This window comes from Triturus cristatus, chromosome 6 (genome assembly GCF_964204655.1).
Source record: "Triturus cristatus chromosome 6, aTriCri1.1, whole genome shotgun sequence".
NCBI lineage: Eukaryota > Metazoa > Chordata > Amphibia > Caudata > Salamandridae > Triturus > Triturus cristatus.
Window position 1 is genome coordinate 100,763,948 of NC_140589.1, and position 27,483 is coordinate 100,791,430.

The 27,483-nt window shown below is 43.4% G+C and overlaps 23 non-coding genes across 23 annotated transcripts; all 23 read right to left on the reverse strand.

Annotated features, from left to right (window-relative positions):
* Positions 1 to 508: 508 nt before the first annotated feature.
* TRNAL-UAG (transfer RNA leucine (anticodon UAG)) lies at positions 509 to 591 on the reverse strand. Its single transcript has one exon. It is a non-coding gene; the product is annotated as a tRNA-Leu (tRNA).
* Positions 592 to 1,884: 1,293 nt separating this feature from the next.
* Positions 1,885 to 1,967, reverse strand: TRNAL-CAG (transfer RNA leucine (anticodon CAG)). Its single transcript has one exon. It is a non-coding gene; the product is annotated as a tRNA-Leu (tRNA).
* A 632-nt stretch (positions 1,968 to 2,599) lies between these two features.
* On the reverse strand, positions 2,600 to 2,682 carry TRNAL-UAG (transfer RNA leucine (anticodon UAG)). Its single transcript has one exon. It is a non-coding gene; the product is annotated as a tRNA-Leu (tRNA).
* Positions 2,683 to 3,706: 1,024 nt separating this feature from the next.
* TRNAL-AAG (transfer RNA leucine (anticodon AAG)) lies at positions 3,707 to 3,789 on the reverse strand. Its single transcript has one exon. It is a non-coding gene; the product is annotated as a tRNA-Leu (tRNA).
* A 901-nt stretch (positions 3,790 to 4,690) lies between these two features.
* On the reverse strand, positions 4,691 to 4,773 carry TRNAL-UAG (transfer RNA leucine (anticodon UAG)). The gene has a single exon. It is a non-coding gene; the product is annotated as a tRNA-Leu (tRNA).
* A 1,024-nt stretch (positions 4,774 to 5,797) lies between these two features.
* Positions 5,798 to 5,880, reverse strand: TRNAL-UAG (transfer RNA leucine (anticodon UAG)). The gene has a single exon. It is a non-coding gene; the product is annotated as a tRNA-Leu (tRNA).
* A 186-nt stretch (positions 5,881 to 6,066) lies between these two features.
* Positions 6,067 to 6,149, reverse strand: TRNAL-CAG (transfer RNA leucine (anticodon CAG)). The gene has a single exon. It is a non-coding gene; the product is annotated as a tRNA-Leu (tRNA).
* Positions 6,150 to 6,781: 632 nt separating this feature from the next.
* TRNAL-UAG (transfer RNA leucine (anticodon UAG)) lies at positions 6,782 to 6,864 on the reverse strand. Its single transcript has one exon. It is a non-coding gene; the product is annotated as a tRNA-Leu (tRNA).
* Positions 6,865 to 8,157: 1,293 nt separating this feature from the next.
* TRNAL-CAG (transfer RNA leucine (anticodon CAG)) lies at positions 8,158 to 8,240 on the reverse strand. Its single transcript has one exon. It is a non-coding gene; the product is annotated as a tRNA-Leu (tRNA).
* Positions 8,241 to 10,247: 2,007 nt separating this feature from the next.
* Positions 10,248 to 10,330, reverse strand: TRNAL-CAG (transfer RNA leucine (anticodon CAG)). The gene has a single exon. It is a non-coding gene; the product is annotated as a tRNA-Leu (tRNA).
* Positions 10,331 to 12,069: 1,739 nt separating this feature from the next.
* On the reverse strand, positions 12,070 to 12,152 carry TRNAL-AAG (transfer RNA leucine (anticodon AAG)). The gene has a single exon. It is a non-coding gene; the product is annotated as a tRNA-Leu (tRNA).
* A 186-nt stretch (positions 12,153 to 12,338) lies between these two features.
* On the reverse strand, positions 12,339 to 12,421 carry TRNAL-CAG (transfer RNA leucine (anticodon CAG)). Its single transcript has one exon. It is a non-coding gene; the product is annotated as a tRNA-Leu (tRNA).
* Positions 12,422 to 16,251: 3,830 nt separating this feature from the next.
* Positions 16,252 to 16,334, reverse strand: TRNAL-UAG (transfer RNA leucine (anticodon UAG)). Its single transcript has one exon. It is a non-coding gene; the product is annotated as a tRNA-Leu (tRNA).
* A 186-nt stretch (positions 16,335 to 16,520) lies between these two features.
* TRNAL-CAG (transfer RNA leucine (anticodon CAG)) lies at positions 16,521 to 16,603 on the reverse strand. The gene has a single exon. It is a non-coding gene; the product is annotated as a tRNA-Leu (tRNA).
* A 632-nt stretch (positions 16,604 to 17,235) lies between these two features.
* On the reverse strand, positions 17,236 to 17,318 carry TRNAL-UAG (transfer RNA leucine (anticodon UAG)). Its single transcript has one exon. It is a non-coding gene; the product is annotated as a tRNA-Leu (tRNA).
* A 1,024-nt stretch (positions 17,319 to 18,342) lies between these two features.
* On the reverse strand, positions 18,343 to 18,425 carry TRNAL-AAG (transfer RNA leucine (anticodon AAG)). Its single transcript has one exon. It is a non-coding gene; the product is annotated as a tRNA-Leu (tRNA).
* Positions 18,426 to 20,702: 2,277 nt separating this feature from the next.
* Positions 20,703 to 20,785, reverse strand: TRNAL-CAG (transfer RNA leucine (anticodon CAG)). The gene has a single exon. It is a non-coding gene; the product is annotated as a tRNA-Leu (tRNA).
* Positions 20,786 to 21,417: 632 nt separating this feature from the next.
* On the reverse strand, positions 21,418 to 21,500 carry TRNAL-UAG (transfer RNA leucine (anticodon UAG)). The gene has a single exon. It is a non-coding gene; the product is annotated as a tRNA-Leu (tRNA).
* Positions 21,501 to 22,793: 1,293 nt separating this feature from the next.
* On the reverse strand, positions 22,794 to 22,876 carry TRNAL-CAG (transfer RNA leucine (anticodon CAG)). The gene has a single exon. It is a non-coding gene; the product is annotated as a tRNA-Leu (tRNA).
* A 1,739-nt stretch (positions 22,877 to 24,615) lies between these two features.
* TRNAL-AAG (transfer RNA leucine (anticodon AAG)) lies at positions 24,616 to 24,698 on the reverse strand. Its single transcript has one exon. It is a non-coding gene; the product is annotated as a tRNA-Leu (tRNA).
* A 186-nt stretch (positions 24,699 to 24,884) lies between these two features.
* Positions 24,885 to 24,967, reverse strand: TRNAL-CAG (transfer RNA leucine (anticodon CAG)). Its single transcript has one exon. It is a non-coding gene; the product is annotated as a tRNA-Leu (tRNA).
* A 1,739-nt stretch (positions 24,968 to 26,706) lies between these two features.
* Positions 26,707 to 26,789, reverse strand: TRNAL-UAG (transfer RNA leucine (anticodon UAG)). Its single transcript has one exon. It is a non-coding gene; the product is annotated as a tRNA-Leu (tRNA).
* A 186-nt stretch (positions 26,790 to 26,975) lies between these two features.
* Positions 26,976 to 27,058, reverse strand: TRNAL-CAG (transfer RNA leucine (anticodon CAG)). The gene has a single exon. It is a non-coding gene; the product is annotated as a tRNA-Leu (tRNA).
* Between the last annotated feature and the right edge of the window lie 425 nt (positions 27,059 to 27,483).

Below are 27,483 nucleotides of genomic sequence, written 5' to 3' on the forward strand. Positions count from 1 at the left end.
CAGGACCTATGGAGAACTCTTTAGAACTTTGAGGCGAACAAAGAGAAAGTGCTATTCACCAGCCACTTGAACGGCTCAAAGCTGCTTTGAAATTGAGACAATAGCCACCTCTTGGCTGGCTAAAGCAATTTCAACAAGGGATCTCAAAGTCACAACATAGGGTGGAGTATGCAAATTTAAGCAGCCCCTGATCAAAGCCCTAAGGAAATTGCTGTAAGTGTGCTGGAGTCCAGTTGTCTACCAGATGCATGGCATTCTTCCAAATTTGCAGGGCCCGTCTGGCCAGGGCATACAAGAGCATGACTCTTCCAGATGACCTCTTACATGGGTCCTATGCTCATTTGGTAAGGATTGCGCTTTGTCAGCAAGACGTTATAGAACCTAAATATATGAGAAACCCCATCTCTCTTGACAAGAGGAGAACGGAATAACGTGCCAGGTGAAGACCAACAGATGCAACTTCCATCAGATGTTAACCTGATAAAGGAGATTAAATCTCCAAAAGGCATGTCAGAAGTGGGATTCGAACCCACGCCTCCAAAGGAGACTGTGGCCTAAACACAGCACCTTAGACCTCTCGGCCATCCTGACAGTATAGGCTTTTAAGAAATGAATAAAAGTTACTCAGAAACGTCTACCTCCATGCAAGCCTGAAATAATTTAAACCTTCAAACACAAGGTGCAACTTTATGCACAGGACAATAAACACAGAAGAACACATACGAAAGCACTTTATTTCACAGGTATACAGTTTTCATGCTTTTAGAACACCACATACCTCTCACCAGCTATTTAAGGTCCTGTATCCGACTCACAACATTTCCTTGCCTGCGACCTCTCTCTCTACACAAACAACTACAGCACAGGAAGTAGGAAGGCAATAGGTGGGGCAGTTTATGCAAATTTATGCTGCCAATGTACCTTGCAGATTCATGCAGGATTTCTAGATCCTTGCTGGATACAAGAGAGTAGGCCTTGTTCCAGATAAACTATCCCTAGCAGGGAAAGTCTGAGCACAGGCACTCTTTTGCTATTTAGCCCCTGGCCTGGGACTCACCCTCACTTGCTGAGGCGTGAAATTCTGCATACCAACTTTGCACAGAAGGTATGTTTGTGGTTGTTTGGGGATGGGTGGGAGGTCAAGAGCAGGGAAAAGCAGGTCTCCTTCACTACTAGACTCCTCTTCTATGCATCCCTGCCATTCACTCACTCTGTCTTTGTTTCATTCTCTTCTTCCACAACACTCCTTCTCACTCACTCGCTCTATCACTTGTATTTTTGCCCTTGCTCTGCATTCTATAGTGGAAACATCTCTTGAATGAAGCATCTGAAAATGACGTGACATAAAATTTAAAACCTCCTTATTGGAAACCTAAAACATCACAAGACTTAATGTAACCCATTTCTTTCATAAAAAAGATTTTTAAAGTACCCCACAAAAGAAATATAAAACACCACGAGTGCTAGAAGAATATTACATTAACGTTAAAGATAGAATAGGGCAAATGCATTTGCAGTTGAAACTGAAGTTTGGTACTTATTCAGATATTATTTACATTGCCAATTTTTAGCTGAGATTCTAAAGGAACTGAGAGAGAAAATGGAATTCAAGTTTTGTCAGAAGTTGGATTTGAACCCACGCCTCCAGGAGAGACTGCGGCCTTAACGCATCGCCTTAGACCACTGGGCCATCCTGACCGCATGCTGCTTTTTCATCTAAAGGGTGAGAAATATATTAGGAACCAAAAAATGCACAGAGCTTAGGCCAATAGTGGCTAGAGCAAGAAAAAAACTCACTGCACTCTTCCAAGAAGACAATCCTATAAGCCACTGCGAGGGAAATGATCATATTTCTCAAGAAAAAAAGGAGAGTAAACACAGTACTGTCAGAAGTGGGATTTGAACCCACGCCTCCAGAGGAGACTGCGACCTGAACGCAGCGCCTTAGACCACTCGGCCATCCTGACTTGCTTTCCCAGCATCTTCCAGAGGCCAGACAGCCATGCAGGTGAGGTACTGAAAAGGAATGCCCTCAATTTATTTATCCTATTATATGCACTTCCAACAGATCTTTGAACAATCTGTACAGAGCAGGACCTATGGAGAACTCTTTAGAACTTTGAGGCAAACAAAGAGAAAGTGCTATTCACCAGCCACTTGAACGGCTCAAAGCTGCTTTGAAATTGAGACAATAGCCACCTCTTGGCTGGCTAAAGCAATTTCAACAAGGGATCTCAAAGTCACAACATAGGGTGGAGTATGCAAATTTAAGCAGCCCCTGATCAAAGCCCTGAGGAAATTGCTGTAAGTGTGCTGGAGTCCAGTTGTCTACCAGATGCATGTCATTCTTCCAAATTTGCAGGGCCCGTCTGGCCAGGGCATACAAGAGCATGACTCTTCCAGATGACCTCTTACATGGGTCCTATGCTCATTTGGTAAGGATTGCGCTTTGTCAGCAAGACGTTATAGAAACTAAATATATGAGAAACCCCATCTCTCTTGACAAGAGGAGAACGGAATAACGTGCCAGGTGAAGACCAACAGATGCAACTTCCATCAGATGTTAACCTGATAAAGGAGATTAAATCTCCAAAAGGCATGTCAGAAGTGGGATTCGAACCCACGCCTCCAAAGGAGACTGTGGCCTAAACACAGCGCCTTAGACCTCTCGGCCATCCTGACAGTATAGGCTTTTAAGAAATGAATAAAAGTTACTCAGAAACGTCTACCTCCATGCAAGCCTGAAATAATTTAAACCTTCAAACACAAGGTGCAACTTTATGCACAGGACAATAAACACAGAAGAACACATACGAAAGCACTTTATTTCACAGGTATACAGTTTTCATGCTTTTAGAACACCACATACCTCTCACCAGCTATTTAGGGTCCTGTATCCGACTCACAACATTTCCTTGCCTGCGACCTCTCTCTCTACACAAACAACTACAGCACAGGAAGTAGGAAGGCAATAGGAGGGGCAGTTTATGCAAATTTATGCTGCCAATGTGCCTTGCAGATTCATGCAGGATTTCTAGATCCTTGCTGGATACAAGAGAGTAGGACTTGTTCCAGATAAACTATCCCTAGCAGGGAAAGTCTGAGCACAGGCACTCTTTTGCTCTTTAGCCCCTGGCCTGGGACTCACCCTCACTTGCTGAGGCGTGAAATTATGCATACCAACTTTGCACAGAAGGTATGTTTGTGGTTGTTTGGGGATGGGTGGGAGGTCAAGAGCAGGGAAAAGCAGGTCTCCTTCACTACTAGACTCCTCTTCTATGCCTCCCTGCCATTCACTCACTCTGTCTTTGTTTCATTCTCTCCTTCCACAACACTCCTTCTCACTCACTCGCTCTATCACTTGTATTTTTGCCCTTGCTCTGCATTCTATAGTGGAAACATCTCTTGAATGAAGCATCTGAAAATGACGTGACATAAAATTTAAAACCTCCCTATTGGAAACCTAAAACATCACAAGACTTAATGTAACCCATTTCTTTCATAAAAAAGATTTTTAAAGTACCCCACAAAAGAAATATAAAACACCACGAGTGCTAGAAGAATATTACATTAACGTTAAAGATAGAATAGGGCAAATGCATATGCAGTTGAAACTGAAGTTGGGTACTTATTCAGATATTATTTACATTGCCAATTTTTAGCTGAGATTCTAAAGGAACTGAGAGAGAAAATGGAATTCAAGTTTTGTCAGAAGTGGGATTCGAACCCACGCCTCCAGGAGAGACTGCGGCCTTAACGCAGCGCCTTAGACCACTCGGCCATCCTGACCCCATGCTGCTTTTTCATCTAAAGGGTGAGAAATATATTAGGAACCAAAAAATGCACAGAGCTTAGGCCAATAGTGGCTAGAGCAAGAAAAAAACTCACTGCACTCTTCCAAGAAGACAATCCTATAAGCCACTGCGAGGGAAATGATCGTATTTCTCAAGAAAAAAAGTAGAGTAAACACAGGACTGTCAGAAGTGGGATTTGAACCCACACCTCCAGAGGAGACTGCGACCTGAACGCAGCGCCTTAGACCACTCTGCCATCCTGACTTGCTTTCCCAGCATCTTCCAGAGGCCAGACAGCCATGCAGGTGAGGTACTGAAAAGGAATGCCCTCAATTTATTTATCCTATTATATGCACTTCCAACAGATCTTTGAACAATCTGTACAGAGCAGGACCTATGGAGAACTCTTTAGAACTTTGAGGCGAACAAAGAGAAAGTGCTATTCACCAGCCACTTGAACGGCTCAAAGCTGCTTTGAAATTGAGACAATAGCCACCTCTTGGCTGGCTAAAGCAATTTCAACAAGGGATCTCAAAGTCACAACATAGGGTGGAGTATGCAAATTTAAGCAGCCCCTGATCAAAGCCCTAAGGAAATTGCTGTAAGTGTGCTGGAGTCCAGTTGTCTACCAGATGCATGGCATTCTTCCAAATTTGCAGGGCCCGTCTGGCCAGGGCATACAAGAGCATGACTCTTCCAGATGACCTCTTACATGGGTCCTATGCTCATTTGGTAAGGATTGCGCTTTGTCAGCAAGACGTTATAGAACCTAAATATATGAGAAACCCCATCTCTCTTGACAAAAGGAGAACGGAATAACGTGCCAGGTGAAGACCAACAGATGCAACTTCCATCAGATGTTAACCTGATAAAGGAGATTAAATCTCCAAAAGGCATGTCAGAAGTGGGATTCGAACCCACGCCTCCAAAGGAGACTGTGGCCTAAACACAGCACCTTAGACCTCTCGGCCATCCTGACAGTATAGGCTTTTAAGAAATGAATAAAAGTTACTCAGAAACGTCTACCTCCATGCAAGCCTGAAATAATTTAAACCTTCAAACACAAGGTGCAACTTTATGCACAGGACAATAAACACAGAAGAACACATACGAAAGCACTTTATTTCACAGGTATACAGTTTTCATGCTTTTAGAACACCACATACCTCTCACCAGCTATTTAGGGTCCTGTATCCGACTCACAACATTTCCTTGCCTGCGACCTCTCTCTCTACACAAACAACTACAGCACAGGAAGTAGGAAGGCAATAGGTGGGGCAGTTTATGCAAATTTATGCTGCCAATGTGCCTTGCAGATTCATGCAGGATTTCTAGATCCTTGCTGGATACAAGAGAGTAGGCCTTGTTCCAGATAAACTATCCGTAGCAGGGAAAGTCTGAGCACAGGCACTCTTTTGCTCTTTAGCCCCTGGCCTGGGACTCACCCTCACTTGCTGAGGAGTGAAATTCTGCATGCCAACTTTGCACAGAAGGTATGTTTGTGGTTGTTTGGGGATGGGTGGGAGGTCAAGAGCAGGGAAAAGCAGGTCTCCTTCACTACTAGACTCCTCTTCTATGCCTCCCTGCCATTCACTCACTCTGTCTTTGTTTCATTCTCTCCTTCCACAACACTCCTTCTCACTCACTCGCTCTATCACTTGTATTTTTGCCCTTGCTCTGCATTCAATAGTGGAAACATCTCTTGAATGAAGCATCTGAAAATGACGTGACATAAAATTTAAAACCTCCTTATTGGAAACCTAAAACATCACAAGACTTAATGTAACCCATTTCTTTCATAAAAAAGATTTTTAAAGTACCCCACAAAAGAAATATAAAACACCACGAGTGCTAGAAGAATATTACATTAACGTTAAAGATAGAATAGGGCAAATGCATTTGCAGTTGAAACTGAAGTTTGGTACTTATTCAGATATTATTTACATTGCCAATTTTTAGCTGAGATTCTAAAGGAACTGAGAGAGAAAATGGAATTCAAGTTTTGTCAGAAGTGGGATTCGAACCCACGCCTCCAGCAGAGACTGCGGCCTAAACGCAGCACCTTAGACCACTCGGCCATCCTGACCCCATGCTACTTTTTCATCTAAAGGGTGAGAAAGATATTAGGAACCAAAAAATGCACAGAGCTTAGGCCAATAGTGGCTAGAGCAAGAAAAAAACTCACTGCACTCTTCCAAGAAGACAATCCTATAAGCCACTGCGAGGGAAATGATCATATTTCTCAAGAAAATAATTAGAGTAAACACAGGACTGTCAGAAGTGGGATTTGAACCCACGCCTCCAGAGGAGATTGCGACCTGAACGCAGCGCCTTAGACCACTCGGCCATCCTGACTTGCTTTCCCAGGATCTTCCAGAGGCCAGACAGCCACGCAGGTGAGGTACTGAAAAGGAATGCCCTCAATTTATTTATCCTATTATATGCACTTCCAACAGATCTTTGAACAATCTGTACAGAGCAGGACCTATGGAGAACTCTTTAGAACTTTGAGGCGAACAAAGAGAAAGTGCTATTCACCAGCCACTTGAACGGCTCAAAGCTGCTTTGAAATTGAGACAATAGCCACCTCTTGGCTGGCTAAAGCAATTTCAACAAGGGATCTCAAAGTCACAACATAGGGTGGAGTATGCAAATTTAAGCAGCCCCTGATCAAAGCCCTAAGGAAATTGCTGTAAGTGTGCTGGAGTCCAGTTGTCTACCAGATGCATGGCATTCTTCCAAATTTGCAGGGCCCGTCTGGCCAGGGCATACAAGAGCATGACTCTTCCAGATGACCTCTTACATGGGTCCTATGCTCATTTGGTGAGGATTGCGCTTTGTCAGCAAGACGTTATAGAAACTAAATATATGAGAAACCCCATCTCTCTTGACAAGAGGAGAACGGAATAACGTGCCAGGTGAAGACCAACAGATGCAACTTCCATCAGATGTTAACCTGATAAAGGAGATTAAATCTCCAAAAGGCATGTCAGAAGTGGGATTCGAACCCACGCCTCCAAAGGAGACTGTGGCCTAAACACAGCGCCTTAGACCTCTCGGCCATCCTGACAGTATAGGCTTTTAAGAAATGAATAAAAGTTACTCAGAAACGTCTACCTCCATGCAAGCCTGAAATAATTTAAACCTTCAAACACAAGGTGCAACTTTATGCACAGGACAATAAACACAGAAGAACACATACGAAAGCACTTTATTTCACAGGTATACAGTTTTCATGCTTTTAGAACAGCACATACCTCTCACCAGCTATTTAGGGTCCTGTATCCGACTCACAACATTTCCTTGCCTGCGACCTCTCTCTCTACACAAACAACTACAGCACAGGAAGTAGGAAGGCAATAGGTGGGGCAGTTTATGCAAATTTATTCTGCCAATGTACCTTGCAGATTCATGCAGGATTTCTAGATCCTTGCTGGATACAAGAGAGTAGGCCTTGTTCCAGATAAACTATCCCTAGCAGGGAAAGTCTGAGCACAGGCACTCTTTTGCTCTTTAGCCCCTGGCCTGGGACTCACCCTCACTTGCTGAGGCGTGAAATTCTGCATACCAACTTTGCACAGAAGGTATGTTTGTGGTTGTTTGGGGATGGGTGGGAGGTCAAGAGCAGGGAAAAGCAGGTCTCCTTCACTACTAGACTCCTCTTCTATGCCTCCCTGCCATTCACTCACTCTGTCTTTGTTTCATTCTCTCCTTCCACAACACTCCTTCTCACTCACTCGCTCTATCACTTGTATTTTTGCCCTTGCTCTGCATTCTATAGTGGAAACATCTCTTGAATGAAGCATCTGAAAATGACGTGACATAACATTTAAAACCTCCCTATTGGAAACCTAAAACATCACAAGACTTAATGTAACCCATTTCTTTCATAAAAAAGATTTTTAAAGTACCCCACAAAAGAAATATAAAACACCACGAGTGCTAGAAGAATATTAGATTAACGTTAAAGATAGAATAGGGCAAATGCATTTGCAGTTGAAACTGAAGTTTGGTACTTATTCAGATATTATTTACATTGCCAATTTTTAGCTGAGATTCTAAAGGAACTGAGAGAGAAAATGGAATTCAAGTTTTGTCAGAAGCGGGATTCAAACCCACGCCTCCATGAGAGACTGCGGCCTTAACGCAGCGCCTTAGACCACTCGGCTATCCCGACCCCATGCTGCTTTTTCATCTAAAGGGTGAAAAAGATATTAGGAACCAAAAAATGCACAGAGCTTAGGCCAATAGTGGCTAGAGCAAGAAAATAACTCACTGCACTCTTCCAAGAAGACAATCCTATAAGCCACTGCGAGGGAAATGATCATATTTCTCAAGAAAAAAAGTAGAGTAAACACAGGGCTGTCAGAAGTGGGATTTGAACCCACGCCTCCAGAGGAGACTGCGACCTGAACGCAGCGCCTTAGACCACTCGGCCATCCTGACTTGCTTTCCCAGCATCTTCCAGAGGCCAAACAGCCATGCAAGTGAGGTACTGAAAAGGAATGCCCTCAATTTACTTATCCTATTATATGCACTTCCAACAGATCTTTGAACAATCTGTACAGAGCAGGACCTATGGAGAACTCTTTAGAACTTTGAGGCGAACAAAGAGAAAGTGCTATTCACCAGCCACTTGAACGGCTCAAAGCTGCTTTGAAATTGAGACAATAGCCACCTCTTGGCTGGCTAAAGCAATTTCAACAAAGGATCTCAAAGTCACAACATAGGGTGGAGTATGCAAATTTAAGCAGCCCCTGATCAAAGCCCTAAAGAAATTGCTGTAAGTGTGCTGGAGTCCAGTTGTCTACCAGATGCATGTCATTCTTCCAAATTTGCAGGGCCCGTCTGGCTAGGGCATACAAGAGCATGACTCTTCCAGATGACCTCTTACATGGGTCCTATGCTCATTTGGTAAGGATTGCGCTTTGTCAGCAAGACGTTATAGAACCTAAATATATGAGAATCCCCATCTCTCTTGACAAGAGGAGAACGGAATAACGTGCCAGGTGAAGACCAACAGATGCAACTTCCATCAGATGTTAACCTGATAAAGGAGATTAAATCTCCAAAAGGCATGCCAGAAGTGGGATTCGAACCCATGCCTCCAAAGGAGACTGTGGCCTAAACACAGCACCTTAGACCTCTCGGCCATCCTGACAGTATAGGCTTTTAAGAAATGAATAAAAGTTACTCAGAAACGTCTACCTCCATGCAAGCCTGAAATAATTTAAACCTTCAAACACAAGGTGCAACTTTATGCACAGGACAATAAACACAGAAGAACACATACGAAAGCACTTTATTTCACAGGTATACAGTTTTCATGCTTTTAGAACACCACATACCTCTCACCAGCTATTTAGGGTCCTGTATCCTACTCACAACATTTCCTTGCCTGCGACCTCTCTCTCTACACAAACAACTACAGCACAGGAAGTAGGAAGGCAATAGGTGGGGCAGTTTATGCAAATTTATGCTGCCATTGTGCCTTGCAGATTCATGCAGGATTTCTAGATCCTTGCTGGATACAAGAGAGTAGGCCTTGTTCCAGATAAACTATCCCTAGCAGGGAAAGTCTGAGCACAGGCACTCTTTTGCTCTTTAGCCCCTGGCCTGGGACTCTCCCTCACTTGCTGAGGCGTGAAATTCTGCATACCAACTTTGCACAGAAGGTATGTTTGTGGTTGTTTGGGGATGGGTGGGAGGTCAAGAGCAGGTAAAAGCAGGTCTCCTTCACTACTAGACTCCTCTTCTATGCCTCCCTGCCATTCACTCACTCTGTCTTTGTTTCATTCTCTCCTTCCACAACACTCCTTCTCACTCACTCGCTCTATCACTTGTATTTTTGCCCTTGCTCTGCATTCTATAGTGGAAACATCTCTTGAATGAAGCATCTGAAAATGACGTGACATAAAATTTAAAACCTCCTTAATGGAAACCTAAAACATCACAAGACTTAATGTAACCCATTTCTTTCATAAAAAAGATTTTTAAAGTACCCCACAAAAGAAATATAAAACACCACGAGTGCTAGAAGAATATTACATTAACGTTAAAGATAGAATAGGGCAAATGCATTTGCAGTTGAAACTGAAGTTTGGTACTTATTCAGATATTATTTACATTGCCAATTTTTAGCTGAGATTCTAAAGGAACTGAGAGAGAAAATGGAATTCAAGTTTTGTCAGAAGTGGGATTTGAACCCACGCCTCCAGGAGAGACTGCGGCCTCACACAGCGCCTTAGACCACTCGGCCATCCTGACCCCATGCTGCTTTTTCATCTAAAGGGTGAGAAATATATTAGGAACCAAAAAATTCACAGAGCTTAGGCCAATAGTGGCTAGAGCAAGAAAAAAACTCACTGCACTCTTCCAAGAAGACAATCCTATAAGCCACTGCGAGGGAAATGATCATATTTCTCAAGAAGAAAAGTAGGGTAAACACAGGACTGTCAGAAGTGGGATTTGAACCCACACCTCCAGAGGAGACTGCGACCTGAACGCAGCGCCTTAGACCACTCGGCCATCCTGACTTGCTTTCCCAGCTTCTTCCAGAGGCCAGACAGCCATGCAGGTGACGTACTGAAAAGGAATGCCCTCAATTTATTTATCCTTTTTTATGCACTTCCAACAGATCTTTGAACAATCTGTACAGAGCAGGACCTATGGAGAACTCTTTAGAACTTTGAGGCGAACAAAGAGAAAGTGCTATTCACCAGCCACTTGAACGGCTCAAAGCTGCTTTGAAATTGAGACAATAGCCACCTCTTGGCTGGCTAAAGCAATTTCAACAAGGGATCTCAAAGTCACAACATAGGGTGGAGTATGCAAATTTAAGCAGCCCCTGATCAAAGCCCTGAGGAAATTGCTGTAAGTGTGCTGGAGTCCAGTTGTCTACCAGATGCATGGCATTCTTCCAAATTTACAGGGCCCGTCTGGCCAGGGCATACAAGAGCATGACTCTTCCAGATGACCTCTTACATGGGTCCTATGCTCATTTGGTAAGGATTGCGCTTTGTCAGCAAGACGTTATAGAACCTAAATATATGAGAAACCCCATCTCTCTTGACAAGAGGAGAACGGAATAACGTGCCAGGTGAAGACCAACAGATGCAACTTCCATCAGATGTTAACCTGATAAAGGAGATTAAATCTCCAAAAGGCATGTCAGAAGTGGGATTCGAACCCATGCCTCCAAAGGAGACGGTGGCCTAAACACAGCACCTTAGACCTCTCGGCCATCCTGACAGTATAGGCTTTTAAGAAATGAATAAAAGTTACTCAGAAACGTCTACCTCCATGCAAGCCTGAAATAATTTAAACCTTCAAACACAAGGTGCAACTTTATGCACAGGACAATAAACACAGAAGAACACATACGAAAGCACTTTATTTCACAGGTATACAGTTTTCATGCTTTTAGAACACCACATACCTCTCACCAGCTATTTAGGGTCCTGTATCCGACTCACAACATTTCCTTGCCTGCGACCTCTCTCTCTACACAAACAACTACAGCACAGGAAGTAGGAAGGCAATAGGTGGGGCAGTTTATGCAAATTTATTCTGCCAATGTACCTTGCAGATTCATGCAGGATTTCTAGATCCTTGCTGGATACAAGAGAGTAGGCCTTGTTCCAGATAAACTATCCCTAGCAGGGAAAGTCTGAGCACAGGCACTCTTTTGCTCTTTAGGCCTTGGCCTGGGACTCACCCTCACTTGCTGAGGCGTGAAATTCTGCATACCAACTTTGCACAGAAGGTATGTTTGTGGTTGTTTGGGGATGGGTGGGAGGTCAAGAGCAGGGAAAAGCAGGTCTCCTTCACTACTAGACTCCTCTTCTATGCCTCCCTGCCATTCACTCACTCTGTCTTTGTTTCATTCTCTCCTTCCACAACACTCCTTCTCACTCACTCGCTCTATCACTTGTATTTTTGCCCTTGCTCTGCATTCTATAGTGGAAACATCTCTTGAACGAAGCATCTGAAAATGACGTGACATAACATTTAAAACCTCCTTATTGGAAACCTAAAACATCACAAGACTTAATGTAACCCATTTCTTTCATAAAAAAGATTTTTAAAGTACCCCACAAAAGAAATATAAAACACCACGAGTGCTAGAAGAATATTACATTAACGTTAAAGATAGAATAGGGCAAATGCATTTGCAGTTGAAACTGAAGTTTGGTACTTATTCAGATATTATTTACATTGCCAATTTTTAGCTGAGATTCTAAAGGAACTGAGAGAGAAAATGGAATTCAAGTTTTGTCAGAAGCGGGATTCGAACCCACGCCTCCATGAGAGACTGCGGCCTTAACGCAGCGCCTTAGACCACTCGGCTATCCCGACCCCATGCTGCTTTTTCATCTAAAGGGTGAGAAAGATATTAGGAACCAAAAAATGCACAGAGCTTAGGCCAATAGTGGCTAGAGCAAGAAAAAAACTCACTGCACTCTTCCAAGAAGACAATCCTATAAGCCACTGCGAGGGAAATGATCATATTTCTCAAGAAAAAAAGTAGAGTAAACACAGGGCTGTCAGAAGTGGGATTTGAACCCACGCCTCCAGAGGAGACTGCGACCTGAACGCAGCGCCTTAGACCACTCGGCCATCCTGACTTGCTTTCCCAGCATCTTCCAGAGGCCAAACAGCCATGCAAGTGAGGTACTGAAAAGGAATGCCCTCAATTTACTTATCCTATTATATGCACTTCCAACAGATCTTTGAACAATCTGTACAGAGCAGGACCTATGGAGAACTCTTTAGAACTTTGAGGCGAACAAAGAGAAAGTGCTATTCACCAGCCACTTGAACGGCTCAAAGCTGCTTTGAAATTGAGACAATAGCCACCTCTTGGCTGGCTAAAGCAATTTCAACAAAGGATCTCAAAGTCACAACATAGGGTGGAGTATGCAAATTTAAGCAGCCCCTGATCAAAGCCCTAAAGAAATTGCTGTAAGTGTGCTGGAGTCCAGTTGTCTACCAGATGCATGTCATTCTTCCAAATTTGCAGGGCCCGTCTGGCCAGGGCATACAAGAGCATGACTCTTCCAGATGACCTCTTACATGGGTCCTATGCTCATTTGGTAAGGATTGCGCTTTGTCAGCAAGACGTTATAGAACCTAAATATATGAGAAACCCCATCTCTCTTGACAAGAGGAGAACGGAATAACGTGCCAGGTGAAGACCAACAGATGCAACTTCCATCAGATGTTAACCTGATAAAGGAGATTAAATCTCCAAAAGGCATGCCAGAAGTGGGATTCGAACCCATGCCTCCAAAGGAGACTGTGGCCTAAACACAGCACCTTAGACCTCTCGGCCATCCTGACAGTATAGGCTTTTAAGAAATGAATAAAAGTTACTCAGAAACGTCTACCTCCATGCAAGCCTGAAATAATTTAAACCTTCAAACACAAGGTGCAACTTTATGCACAGGACAATAAACACAGAAGAACACATACGAAAGCACTTTATTTCACAGGTATACAGTTTTCATGCTTTTAGAACACCACATACCTCTCACCAGCTATTTAGGGTCCTGTATCCGACTCACAACATTTCCTTGCCTGCGACCTCTCTCTCTACACAAACAACTACAGCACAGGAAGTAGGAAGGCAATAGGTGGGGCAGTTTATGCAAATTTATGCTGCCAATGTGCCTTGCAGATTCATGCAGGATTTCTAGATCCTTGCTGGATACAAGAGAGTAGGCCTTGTTCCAGATAAACTATCCCTAGCAGGGAAAGTCTGAGCACAGGCACTCTTTTGCTCTTTAGACCCTGGCCTGGGACTCACCCTCACTTGCTGAGGCGTGAAATTCTGCATACCAACTTTGCACAGAAGGTATGTTTGTGGTTGTTTGGGGATGGGTGGGAGGTCAAGAGCAGGGAAAAGCAGGTCTCCTTCACTACTAGACTCCTCTTCTATGCCTCCCTGCTATTCACTCACTCTGTCTTTGTTTCATTCTCTCCTTCCACAATACTCCTTCTCACTCACTCGCTCTATCACTTGTATTTTTGCCCTTGCACTGCATTCTATAGTGGAAACATCTCTTGAATGAAGCATCTGAAAATGACGTGACATAAAATTTAAAACCTCCTTATTGGAAACCTAAAACATCACAAGACTTAATGTAACCCATTTCTTTCATAAAAAAGATTTTTAAAGTACCCCACAAAAGAAATATAAAACACCACGAGTGCTAGAAGAATATTACATTAACGTTAAAGATAGAATAGGGCAAATGCATTTGCAGTTGAAACTGAAGTTTGGTACTTATTCAGATATTATTTACATTGCCAATTTTTAGCTGAGATTCTAAAGGAACTGAGAGAGAAAATGGAATTCAAGTTTTGTCAGAAACGGGATTTGAACCCACGCCTCCAGGAGAGACTGCGGCCTTAACACAGCGCCTTAGACCACTCGGCCATCCTGACCCCATGCTGCTTTTTCATCTAAAGGGTGAGAAAGATATTAGGAACCAAAAAATGCACAGAGCTTAGGCCAATAGTGGCTAGAGCAAGAAAATAACTCACTGCACTCTTCCAAGAAGACAATCCTATAAGCCACTGCGAGGGAAATGATCATATTTCTCAAGAAAAAAATTAGAGTAAACACAGGACTGTCAGAAGGGGGATTTGAACCCACGCCTCCAGAGGAGACTGCGACCTGAACGCAGCGCCTTAGACCACTCGGCCATCCTGACTTGCTTTCCCAGCATCTTCCAGAGGCCAGACAGCCATGCAGGTGAGGTACTGAAAAGGAATGCCCTCAATTTATTTATCCTATTATATGCACTTCCAACAGATCTTTGAACAATCTGTACAGAGCAGGACCTATGGAGAACTCTTTAGAACTTTGAGGCGAACAAAGAGAAAGTGCTATTCACCAGCCACTTGAACGGCTCAAAGCTGCTTTGAAATTGAGACAATAGCCACCTCTTGGCTGGCTAAAGCAATTTCAACAAGGGATCTCAAAGTCACAACATAGGGTGGAGTATGCAAATTTAAGCAGCCCCTGATCAAAGCCCTAAGGAAATTGCTGTAAGTGTGCTGGAGTCCAGTTGTCTACCAGATGCATGGCATTCTTCCAAATTTGCAGGGCCCGTCTGGCCAGGGCATACAAGAGCATGACTCTTCCAGATGACCTCTTACATGGGTCCTATGCTCATTTGGTAAGGATTGCGCTTTGTCAGCAAGACGTTATAGAACCTAAATATATGAGAAACCCCATCTCTCTTGACAAAAGGAGAACGGAATAACGTGCCAGGTGAAGACCAACAGATGCAACTTCCATCAGATGTTAACCTGATAAAGGAGATTAAATCTCCAAAAGGCATGTCAGAAGTGGGATTCGAACCCATGGCTCCAAAGGAGACCGTGGCCTAAACACAGCGCCTTAGACCTCTCGGCCATCCTGACAGTATAGGCTTTTAAGAAATGAATAAAAGTTACTCAGAAACGTCTACCTCCATGCAAGCCTGAAATAATTTAAACCTTCAAACACAAGGTGCAACTTTATGCACAGGACAATAAACACAGAAGAACACATACGAAAGCACTTTATTTCACAGGTATACAGTTTTCATGCTTTTAGAACACCACATACCTCTCACCAGCTATTTAGGGTCCTGTATCCGACTCACAACATTTCCTTGCCTGCGACCTCTCTCTCTACACAAACAACTACAGCACAGGAAGTAGGAAGGCAATAGGTGGGGCAGTTTATGCAAATTTATGCTGCCAATGTGCCTTGCAGATTCATGCAGGATTTCTAGATCCTTGCTGGATACAAGAGAGTAGGCCTTGTTCCAGATAAACTATCCGTAGCAGGGAAAGTCTGAGCACAGGCACTCTTTTGCTCTTTAGCCCCTGGCCTGGGACTCACCCTCACTTGCTGAGGAGTGAAATTCTGCATGCCAACTTTGCACAGAAGGTATGTTTGTGGTTGTTTGGGGATGGGTGGGAGGTCAAGAGCAGGGAAAAGCAGGTCTCCTTCACTACTAGACTCCTCTTCTATGCCTCCCTGCCATTCACTCACTCTGTCTTTGTTTCATTCTCTCCTTCCACAACACTCCTTCTCACTCACTCGCTCTATCACTTGTATTTTTGCCCTTGCTCTGCATTCAATAGTGGAAACATCTCTTGAATGAAGCATCTGAAAATGACGTGACATAAAATTTAAAACCTCCTTATTGGAAACCTAAAACATCACAAGACTTAATGTAACCCATTTCTTTCATAAAAAAGATTTTTAAAGTACCCCACAAAAGAAATATAAAACACCACGAGTGCTAGAAGAATATTACATTAACGTTAAAGATAGAATAGGGCAAATGCATTTGCAGTTGAAACTGAAGTTTGGTACTTATTCAGATATTATTTACATTGCCAATTTTTAGCTGAGATTCTAAAGGAACTGAGAGAGAAAATGGAATTCAAGTTTTGTCAGAAGTGGGATTCGAACCCACGCCTCCAGCAGAGACTGCGGCCTAAACGCAGCACCTTAGACCACTCGGCCATCCTGACCCCATGCTACTTTTTCATCTAAAGGGTGAGAAAGATATTAGGAACCAAAAAATGCACAGAGCTTAGGCCAATAGTGGCTAGAGCAAGAAAAAAACTCACTGCACTCTTCCAAGAAGACAATCCTATAAGCCACTGCGAGGGAAATGATCATATTTCTCAAGAAAATAATTAGAGTAAACACAGGACTGTCAGAAGTGGGATTTGAACCCACGCCTCCAGAGGAGATTGCGACCTGAACGCAGCGCCTTAGACCACTCGGCCATCCTGACTTGCTTTCCCAGGATCTTCCAGAGGCCAGACAGCCACGCAGGTGAGGTACTGAAAAGGAATGCCCTCAATTTATTTATCCTATTATATGCACTTCCAACAGATCTTTGAACAATCTGTACAGAGCAGGACCTATGGAGAACTCTTTAGAACTTTGAGGCGAACAAAGAGAAAGTGCTATTCACCAGCCACTTGAACGGCTCAAAGCTGCTTTGAAATTGAGACAATAGCCACCTCTTGGCTGGCTAAAGCAATTTCAACAAGGGATCTCAAAGTCACAACATAGGGTGGAGTATGCAAATTTAAGCAGCCCCTGATCAAAGCCCTAAGGAAATTGCTGTAAGTGTGCTGGAGTCCAGTTGTCTACCAGATGCATGGCATTCTTCCAAATTTGCAGGGCCCGTCTGGCCAGGGCATACAAGAGCATGACTCTTCCAGATGACCTCTTACATGGGTCCTATGCTCATTTGGTGAGGATTGCGCTTTGTCAGCAAGACGTTATAGAAACTAAATATATGAGAAACCCCATCTCTCTTGACAAGAGGAGAACGGAATAACGTGCCAGGTGAAGACCAACAGATGCAACTTCCATCAGATGTTAACCTGATAAAGGAGATTAAATCTCCAAAAGGCATGTCAGAAGTGGGATTCGAACCCACGCCTCCAAAGGAGACTGTGGCCTAAACACAGCGCCTTAGACCTCTCGGCCATCCTGACAGTATAGGCTTTTAAGAAATGAATAAAAGTTACTCAGAAACGTCTACCTCCATGCAAGCCTGAAATAATTTAAACCTTCAAACACAAGGTGCAACTTTATGCACAGGACAATAAACACAGAAGAACACATACGAAAGCACTTTATTTCACAGGTATACAGTTTTCATGCTTTTAGAACACCACATACCTCTCACCAGCTATTTAGGGTCCTGTATCCGACTCACAACATTTCCTTGCCTGCGACCTCTCTCTCTACACAAACAACTACAGCACAGGAAGTAGGAAGGCAATAGGAGGGGCAGTTTATGCAAATTTATGCTGCCAATGTGCCTTGCAGATTCATGCAGGATTTCTAGATCCTTGCTGGATACAAGAGAGTAGGACTTGTTCCAGATAAACTATCCCTAGCAGGGAAAGTCTGAGCACAGGCACTCTTTTGCTCTTTAGCCCCTGGCCTGGGACTCACCCTCACTTGCTGAGGCGTGAAATTATGCATACCAACTTTGCACAGAAGGTATGTTTGTGGTTGTTTGGGGATGGGTGGGAGGTCAAGAGCAGGGAAAAGCAGGTCTCCTTCACTACTAGACTCCTCTTCTATGCCTCCCTGCCATTCACTCACTCTGTCTTTGTTTCATTCTCTCCTTCCACAACACTCCTTCTCACTCACTCGCTCTATCACTTGTATTTTTGCCCTTGCTCTGCATTCTATAGTGGAAACATCTCTTGAATGAAGCATCTGAAAATGACGTGACATAAAATTTAAAACCTCCCTATTGGAAACCTAAAACATCACAAGACTTAATGTAACCCATTTCTTTCATAAAAAAGATTTTTAAAGTACCCCACAAAAGAAATATAAAACACCACGAGTGCTAGAAGAATATTACATTAATATTAAAGATAGAATAGGGCAAATGCATATGCAGTTGAAACTGAAGTTGGGTACTTATTCAGATATTATTTACATTGCCAATTTTTAGCTGAGATTCTAAAGGAACTGAGAGAGAAAATGGAATTCAAGTTTTGTCAGAAGTGGGATTCGATCCCACGCCTCCAGGAGAGACTGCGGCCTTAACGCAGCGCCTTAGACCACTCGGCCATCCTGACCCCATGCTGCTTTTTCATCTAAAGGGTGAGAAATATATTAGGAACCAAAAAATGCACAGAGCTTAGGCCAATAGTGGCTAGAGCAAGAAAAAAACTCACTGCACTCTTCCAAGAAGACAATCCTATAAGCCACTGCGAGGGAAATGATCGTATTTCTCAAGAAAAAAAGTAGAGTAAACACAGGACTGTCAGAAGTGGGATTTGAACCCACACCTCCAGAGGAGACTGCGACCTGAACGCAGCGCCTTAGACCACTCTGCCATCCTGACTTGCTTTCCCAGCATCTTCCAGAGGCCAGACAGCCATGCAGGTGAGGTACTGAAAAGGAATGCCCTCAATTTATTTATCCTATTATATGCACTTCCAACAGATCTTTGAACAATCTGTACAGAGCAGGACCTATGGAGAACTCTTTAGAACTTTGAGGCGAACAAAGAGAAAGTGCTATTCACCAGCCACTTGAACGGCTCAAAGCTGCTTTGAAATTGAGACAATAGCCACCTCTTGGCTGGCTAAAGCAATTTCAACAAAGGATCTCAAAGTCACAACATAGGGTGGAGTATGCAAATTTAAGCAGCCTCTGATCAAAGCCCTAAGGAAATTGCTGTAAGTGTGCTGGAGTCCAGTTGTCTACCAGATGCATGGCATTCTTCCAAATTTGCAGGGCCCGTCTGGCCAGGGCATACAAGAGCATGACTCTTCCAGATGACCTCTTACATGGGTCCTATGCTCATTTGGTAAGGATTGCGCTTTGTCAGCAAGACGTTATAGAACCTAAATATATGAGGAACCCCATCTCTCTTGACAAGAGGAGAACGGAATAACGTGCCAGGTGAAGACCAACAGATGCAACTTCCATCAGATGTTAACCTGATAAAGGAGATTAAATCTCCAAAAGGCATGCCAGAAGTGGGATTCGAACCCATGCCTCCAAAGGAGACTGTGGCCTAAACACAGCACCTTAGACCTCTCGGCCATCCTGACAGTATAGACTTTTAAGAAATGAATAAAAGTTACTCAGAAACGTCTACCTCCATGCAAGCCTGAAATAATTTAAACCTTCAAACACAAGGTGCAACTTTATGCACAGGACAATAAACACAGAAGAACACATACGAAAGCACTTTATTTCACAGGTATACAGTTTTCATGCTTTTAGAACACCACATACCTCTCACCAGCTATTTAGGGTCCTGTATCCGACTCACAACATTTCCTTGCCTGCGACCTCTCTCTCTACACAAACAACTACAGCACAGGAAGTAGGAAGGCAATAGGTGGGGCAGTTTATGCAAATTTATGCTGCCAATGTGCCTTGCAGATTCATGCAGGATTTCTAGATCCTTGCTGGATACAAGAGAGTAGGCCTTGTTCCAGATAAGCTATCCCTAGCAGGGAAAGTCTGAGCACAGGCACTCTTTTGCTCTTTAGCCCATGGCCTGGGACTCACCCTCACTTGCTGAGGCATGAAATTCTGCATACCAACTTTGCACAGAAGGTATGTTTGTGGTTGTTTGGGGATGGGTGGGAGGTCAAGAGCAGGGAAAAGCAGGTCTCCTTCACTACTAGACTCCTCTTCTATGCCTCCCTGCTATTCACTCACTCTGTCTTTGTTTCATTCTCTCCTTCCACAATACTCCTTCTCACTCACTCGCTCTATCACTTGTATTTTTGCCCTTGCACTGCATTCTATAGTGTAAACATCTCTTGAATGAAGCATCTGAAAATGACGTGACATAAAATTTAAAACCTCCTTATTGGAAACCTAAAACATCACAAGACTTAATGTAACCCATTTCTTTCATAAAAAAGATTTTTAAAGTACCCCACAAAAGAAATATAAAACACCACGAGTGCTAGAAGAATATTACATTAACGTTAAAGATAGAATAGGGCAAATGCATTTGCAGTTGAAACTGAAGTTTGGTACTTATTCAGATATTATTTACATTGCCAATTTTTAGCTGAGATTCTAAAGGAACTGAGAGAGAAAATGGAATTCAAGTTTTGTCAGAAGTGGGATTTGATCCCACGCCTCCAGGAGAGACTGCGGCCTTAACTCAGCGCCTTAGACCACTCGGCCATCCTGACCCCATGCTGCTTTTTCATCTAAAGGGTGAGAAAGATATTAGGAACCAAAAAATGCACAGAGCTTAGGCCAATAGTGGCTAGAGCAAGAAAAAAACTCACTGCACTCTTCCAAGAAGACAATCCTATAAGCCACTGCGAGGGAAATGATCATATTTCTCAAGAAAAAAAGTAGAGTAAACACAGGACTGTCAGAAGTGGGATTTGAACCCACGCCTCCAGAGGAGACTGCGACCTGAACGCAGCGCCTTAGACCACTCGGCCATCCTGACTTGCTTTCCCATCATCTTCCAGAGGCCAGACAGCCATGCAGGTGAGGTAGTGAAAAGGAATGCCCTCAATTTATTTATCCTATTATATGCACTCCCAACAGATCTTTGAACAATCTGTACAGAGCAGGACCTATGGAGAACTCTTTAGAACTTTGAGGCGAACAAAGAGAAAGTGCTATTCACCAGCCACTTGAACGGCTCAAAGCTGCTTTGAAATTGAGACAATAGCCACCTCTTGGCTGGCTAAAGCAATTTCAACAAGGGATCTCAAAGTCACAACATAGGGTGGAGTATGCAAATTTAAGCAGCCCCTGATCAAAGCCCTAAGGAAATTGCTGTAAGTGTGCTGGAGTCCAGTTGTCTACCAGATGCATGGCATTCTTCCAAATTTGCAGGGCCCGTCTGGCCAGGGCATACAAGAGCATGACTCTTCCAGATGACCTCTTACATGGGTCCTATGCTCATTTGGTAAGGATTGCGCTTTGTCAGCAAGACGTTATAGAACCTAAATATATGAGAAACCCCATCTCTCTTGACAAGAGGAGAACGGAATAACGTGCCAGGTGAAGACCAACAGATGCAACTTCCATCAGATGTTAACCTGATAAAGGAGATTAAATCTCCAAAAGGCATGTCAGAAGTGGGATTCGAACCCACGCCTCCAAAGGAGACTGTGGCCTAAACACAGCACCTTAGACCTCTCGGCCATCCTGACAGTATAGGCTTTTAAGAAATGAATAAAAGTTACTCAGAAACGTCTACCTCCATGCAAGCCTGAAATAATTTAAACCTTCAAACACAAGGTGCAACTTTATGCACAGGACAATAAACACAGAAGAACACATACGAAAGCACTTTATTTCACAGGTATACAGTTTTCATGCTTTTAGAACACCACATACCTCTCACCAGCTATTTAAGGTCCTGTATCCGACTCACAACATTTCCTTGCCTGCGACCTCTCTCTCTACACAAACAACTACAGCACAGGAAGTAGGAAGGCAATAGGTGGGGCAGTTTATGCAAATTTATGCTGCCAATGTACCTTGCAGATTCATGCAGGATTTCTAGATCCTTGCTGGATACAAGAGAGTAGGCCTTGTTCCAGATAAACTATCCCTAGCAGGGAAAGTCTGAGCACAGGCACTCTTTTGCTCTTTAGCCCCTGGCCTGGGACTCACCCTCACTTGCTGAGGCGTGAAATTCTGCATACCAACTTTGCACAGAAGGTATGTTTGTGGTTGTTTGGGGATGGGTGGGAGGTCAAGAGCAGGGAAAAGCAGGTCTCCTTCACTACTAGACTCCTCTTCTATGCATCCCTGCCATTCACTCACTCTGTCTTTGTTTCATTCTCTTCTTCCACAACACTCCTTCTCACTCACTCGCTCTATCACTTGTATTTTTGCCCTTGCTCTGCATTCTATAGTGGAAACATCTCTTGAATGAAGCATCTGAAAATGACGTGACATAAAATTTAAAACCTCCTTATTGGAAACCTAAAACATCACAAGACTTAATGTAACCCATTTCTTTCATAAAAAAGATTTTTAAAGTACCCCACAAAAGAAATATAAAACACCACGAGTGCTAGAAGAATATTACATTAACGTTAAAGATAGAATAGGGCAAATGCATTTGCAGTTGAAACTGAAGTTTGGTACTTATTCAGATATTATTTACATTGCCAATTTTTAGCTGAGATTCTAAAGGAACTGAGAGAGAAAATGGAATTCAAGTTTTGTCAGAAGTTGGATTTGAACCCACGCCTCCAGGAGAGACTGCGGCCTTAACGCATCGCCTTAGACCACTGGGCCATCCTGACCGCATGCTGCTTTTTCATCTAAAGGGTGAGAAATATATTAGGAACCAAAAAATGCACAGAGCTTAGGCCAATAGTGGCTAGAGCAAGAAAAAAACTCACTGCACTCTTCCAAGAAGACAATCCTATAAGCCACTGCGAGGGAAATGATCATATTTCTCAAGAAAAAAAGGAGAGTAAACACAGTACTGTCAGAAGTGGGATTTGAACCCACGCCTCCAGAGGAGACTGCGACCTGAACGCAGCGCCTTAGACCACTCGGCCATCCTGACTTGCTTTCCCAGCATCTTCCAGAGGCCAGACAGCCATGCAGGTGAGGTACTGAAAAGGAATGCCCTCAATTTATTTATCCTATTATATGCACTTCCAACAGATCTTTGAACAATCTGTACAGAGCAGGACCTATGGAGAACTCTTTAGAACTTTGAGGCAAACAAAGAGAAAGTGCTATTCACCAGCCACTTGAACGGCTCAAAGCTGCTTTGAAATTGAGACAATAGCCACCTCTTGGCTGGCTAAAGCAATTTCAACAAGGGATCTCAAAGTCACAACATAGGGTGGAGTATGCAAATTTAAGCAGCCCCTGATCAAAGCCCTGAGGAAATTGCTGTAAGTGTGCTGGAGTCCAGTTGTCTACCAGATGCATGGCATTCTTCCAAATTTGCAGGGCCCGTCTGGCCAGGGCATACAAGAGCATGACTCTTCCAGATGACCTCTTACATGGGTCCTATGCTCATTTGGTAAGGATTGCGCTTTGTCAGCAAGACGTTATAGAACCTAAATATATGAGAAACCCCATCTCTCTTGACAAGAGGAGAACGGAATAACGTGCCAGGTGAAGACCAACAGATGCAACTTCCATCAGATGTTAACCTGATAAAGGAGATTAAATCTCCAAAATGCATGTCAGAAGTGGGATTCGAACCCACGCCTCCAAAGGAGACGGTGGCCTAAACACAGCAACTTAGACCTCTCGGCCATCTTGACAGTATAGGCTTTTAAGAAATGAATAAAAGTTACTCAGAAACGTCTACCTCCATGCAAGCCTGAAATAATTTAAACCTTCAAACACAAGGTGCAACTTTATGCACAGGACAATAAACACAGAAGAACACATACGAAAGCACTTTATTTCACAGGTATACAGTTTTCATGCTTTTAGAACACCACATACCTCTCACCAGCTAATTAGGGTCCTGTATCCGACTCACAACATTTCCTTGCCTGCGACCTCTCTCTCTACACAAACAACTACAGCACAGGAAGTAGGAAGGCAATAGGAGGGGCAGTTTATGCAAATTTATGCTGCCAATGTGCCTTGCAGATTCATGCAGGATTTCTATATCCTTGCTGGATACAAGAGAGTAGGCCTTGTTCCAGATAAACTATCCCTAGCAGGGAAAGTCTGAGCACAGGCACTCTTTTGCTCTTTAGCCCCTGGCCTGGGACTCACCCTCACTTGCTGAGGCGTGAAATTCTGCATACCAACTTTGCACAGAAGGTATGTTTGTGGTTGTTTGGGGATGGGTGGGAGGTCAAGAGCAGGGAAAAGCAGGTCTCCTTCACTACTAGACTCCTCTTCTATGCCTCCCTGCCATTCACTCACTCTGTCTTTGTTTCATTCTCTCCTTCCACAACACTCCTTCTCACTCACTCGCTCTATCACTTGTATTTTTGCCCTTGCTCTGCATTCTATAGTGGAAACATCTCTTGAATGAAGCATCTGAAAATGACGTGACATAAAATTCAAAACCTCCTTATTGGAAACCTAAAACATCACAAGACTTAATGTAACCCATTTCTTTCATAAAAAAGATTTTTAAAGTACCCCACAAAAGAAATATAAAACACCACGAGTGCTAGAAGAATATTACATTAACGTTAAAGATAGAATAGGGCAAATGCATTTGCAGTTGAAACTGAAGTTTGGTACTTATTCAGATATTATTTACATTGCCAATTTTTAGCTGAGATTCTAAAGGAACTGAGAGAGAAAATGGAATTCAAGTTTTGTCAGAAGCGGGATTCGAACCCACGCCTCCATGAGAGACTGCGGCCTTAACGCAGCGCCTTAGACCACTCGGCTATCCCGACCCCATGCTGCTTTTTCATCTAAAGGGTGAAAAAGATATTAGGAACCAAAAAATGCACAGAGCTTGTGCCAATAGTGGCTAGAGCAAGAAAAAAACTCACTGCACTCTTCCAAGAAGACAATCCTATAAGCCACTGCGAGGGAAATGATCATATTTCTCAAGAAAAAAAGTAGAGTAAACACAGGGCTGTCAGAAGTGGGATTTGAACCCACGCCTCCAGAGGAGACTGCGACCTGAACGCAGCGCCTTAGACCACTCGGCCATCCTGACTTGCTTTCCCAGCATCTTCCAGAGGCCAAACAGCCATGCAAGTGAGGTACTGAAAAGGAATGCCCTCAATTTACTTATCCTATTATATGCACTTCCAACAGATCTTTGAACAATCTGTACAGAGCAGGACCTATGGAGAACTCTTTAGAACTTTGAGGCGAACAAACAGAAAGTGCTATTCACCAGCCACTTGAACGGCTCAAAGCTGCTTTGAAATTGAGACAATAGCCACCTCTTGGCTGGCTAAAGCAATTTCAACAAAGGATGTCAAAGTCACAACATAGGGTGGAGTATGCAAATTTAAGCAGCCCCTGATCAAAGCCCTAAAGAAATTGCTGTAAGTGTGCTGGAGTCCAGTTGTCTACCAGATGCATGTCATTCTTCCAAATTTGCAGGGCCCGTCTGGCCAGGGCATACAAGAGCATGACTCTTCCAGATGACCTCTTACATGGGTCCTATGCTCATTTGGTAAGGATTGCGCTTTGTCAGCAAGACGTTATAGAACCTAAATATATGAGAAACCCCATCTCTCTTGACAAGAGGAGAACGGAATAACGTGCCAGGTGAAGACCAACAGATGCAACTTCCATCAGATGTTAACCTGATAAAGGAGATTAAATCTCCAAAAGGCATGCCAGAAGTGGGATTCGAACCCATGCCTCCAAAGGAGACTGTGGCCTAAACACAGCACCTTAGACCTCTCGGCCATCCTGACAGTATAGGCTTTTAAGAAATGAATAAAAGTTACTCAGAAACGTCTACCTCCATGCAAGCCTGAAATAATTTAAACCTTCAAACACAAGGTGCAACTTTATGCACAGGACAATAAACACAGAAGAACACATACGAAAGCACTTTATTTCACAGGTATACAGTTTTCATGCTTTTAGAACACCACATACCTCTCACCAGCTAATTAGGGTCCTGTATCCGACTCACAACATTTCCTTGCCTGCGACCTCTCTCTCTACACAAACAACTACAGCACAGGAAGTAGGAAGGCAATAGGTGGGGCAGTTTATGCAAATTTATGCTGCCAATGTGCCTTGCAGATTCATGCAGGATTTCTAGATCCTTGCTGGATACAAGAGAGTAGGCCTTGTTCCAGATAAACTATCCCTAGCAGGGAAAGTCTGAGCGCAGGCACTCTTTTGCTCTTTAGCCCCTGGCCTGGGACTCACCCTCACTTGCTGAGGCGTGAAATTCTGCATACCAACTTTGCACAGAAGGTATGTTTGTGGTTGTTTGGGGATGGGTGGGAGGTCAAGAGCAGGGAAAAGCAGGTCTCCTTCACTACTAGACTCCTCTTCTATGCCTCCCTGCTATTCACTCACTCTGTCTTTGTTTCATTCTCTCCTTCCACAATACTCCTTCTCACTCACTCGCTCTATCACTTGTATTTTTGCCCTTGCACTGCATTCTATAGTGGAAACATCTCTTGAATGAAGCATCTGAAAATGACGTGACATAAAATTTAAAACCTCCTTATTGAAAACCTAAAACATCACAAGACTTAATGTAACCCATTTCTTTCATAAAAAAGATTTTTAAAGTACCCCACAAAAGAAATATAAAACACCACGAGTGCTAGAAGAATATTACATTAACGTTAAAGATAGAATAGGGCAAATGCATTTGCAGTTGAAACTGAAGTTTGGTACTTATTCAGATATTATTTACATTGCCAATTTTTAGCTGAGATTCTAAAGGAACTGAGAGAGAAAATGGAATTCAAGTTTTGTCAGAAGTGGGATTCGAACCCACGCCTCCAGCAGAGACTGCGGCCTAAACGCAGCACCTTAGACCACTCGGCCATCCTGACCCCATGCTACTTTTTCATCTAAAGGGTGAGAAAGATATTAGGAACCAAAAAATGCACAGAGCTTAGGCCAATAGTGGCTAGAGCAAGAAAAAAACTCACTGCACTCTTCCAAGAAGACAATCCTATAAGCCACTGCGAGGGAAATGATCATATTTCTCAAGAAAATAATTAGAGTAAACACAGGACTGTCAGAAGTGGGATTTGAACCCACGCCTCCAGAGGAGATTGCGACCTGAACGCAGCGCCTTAGACCACTCGGCCATCCTGACTAGCTTTCCCAGCATCTTCCAGAGGCCAGACAGCCACGCAGGTGAGGTACTGAAAAGGAATGCCCTCAATTTATTTATCCTATTATATGCACTTCCAACAGATCTTTGAACAATCTGTACAGAGCAGGACCTATGGAGAACTCTTTAGAACTTTGAGGCGAACAAAGAGAAAGTGCTATTCACCAGCCACTTGAACGGTTCAAAGCTGCTTTGAAATTGAGACAATAGCCACCTCTTGGCTGGCTAAAGCAATTTCAACAAGGGATCTCAAAGTCACAACATAGGGTGGAGTATGCAAATTTAAGCAGCCCCTGATCAAAGCCCTAAGGAAATTGCTGTAAGTGTGCTGAAGTCCAGTTGTCTACCAGATGCATGGCATTCTTCCAAATTTGCAGGGCCCGTCTGGCCAGGGCATACAAGAGCAT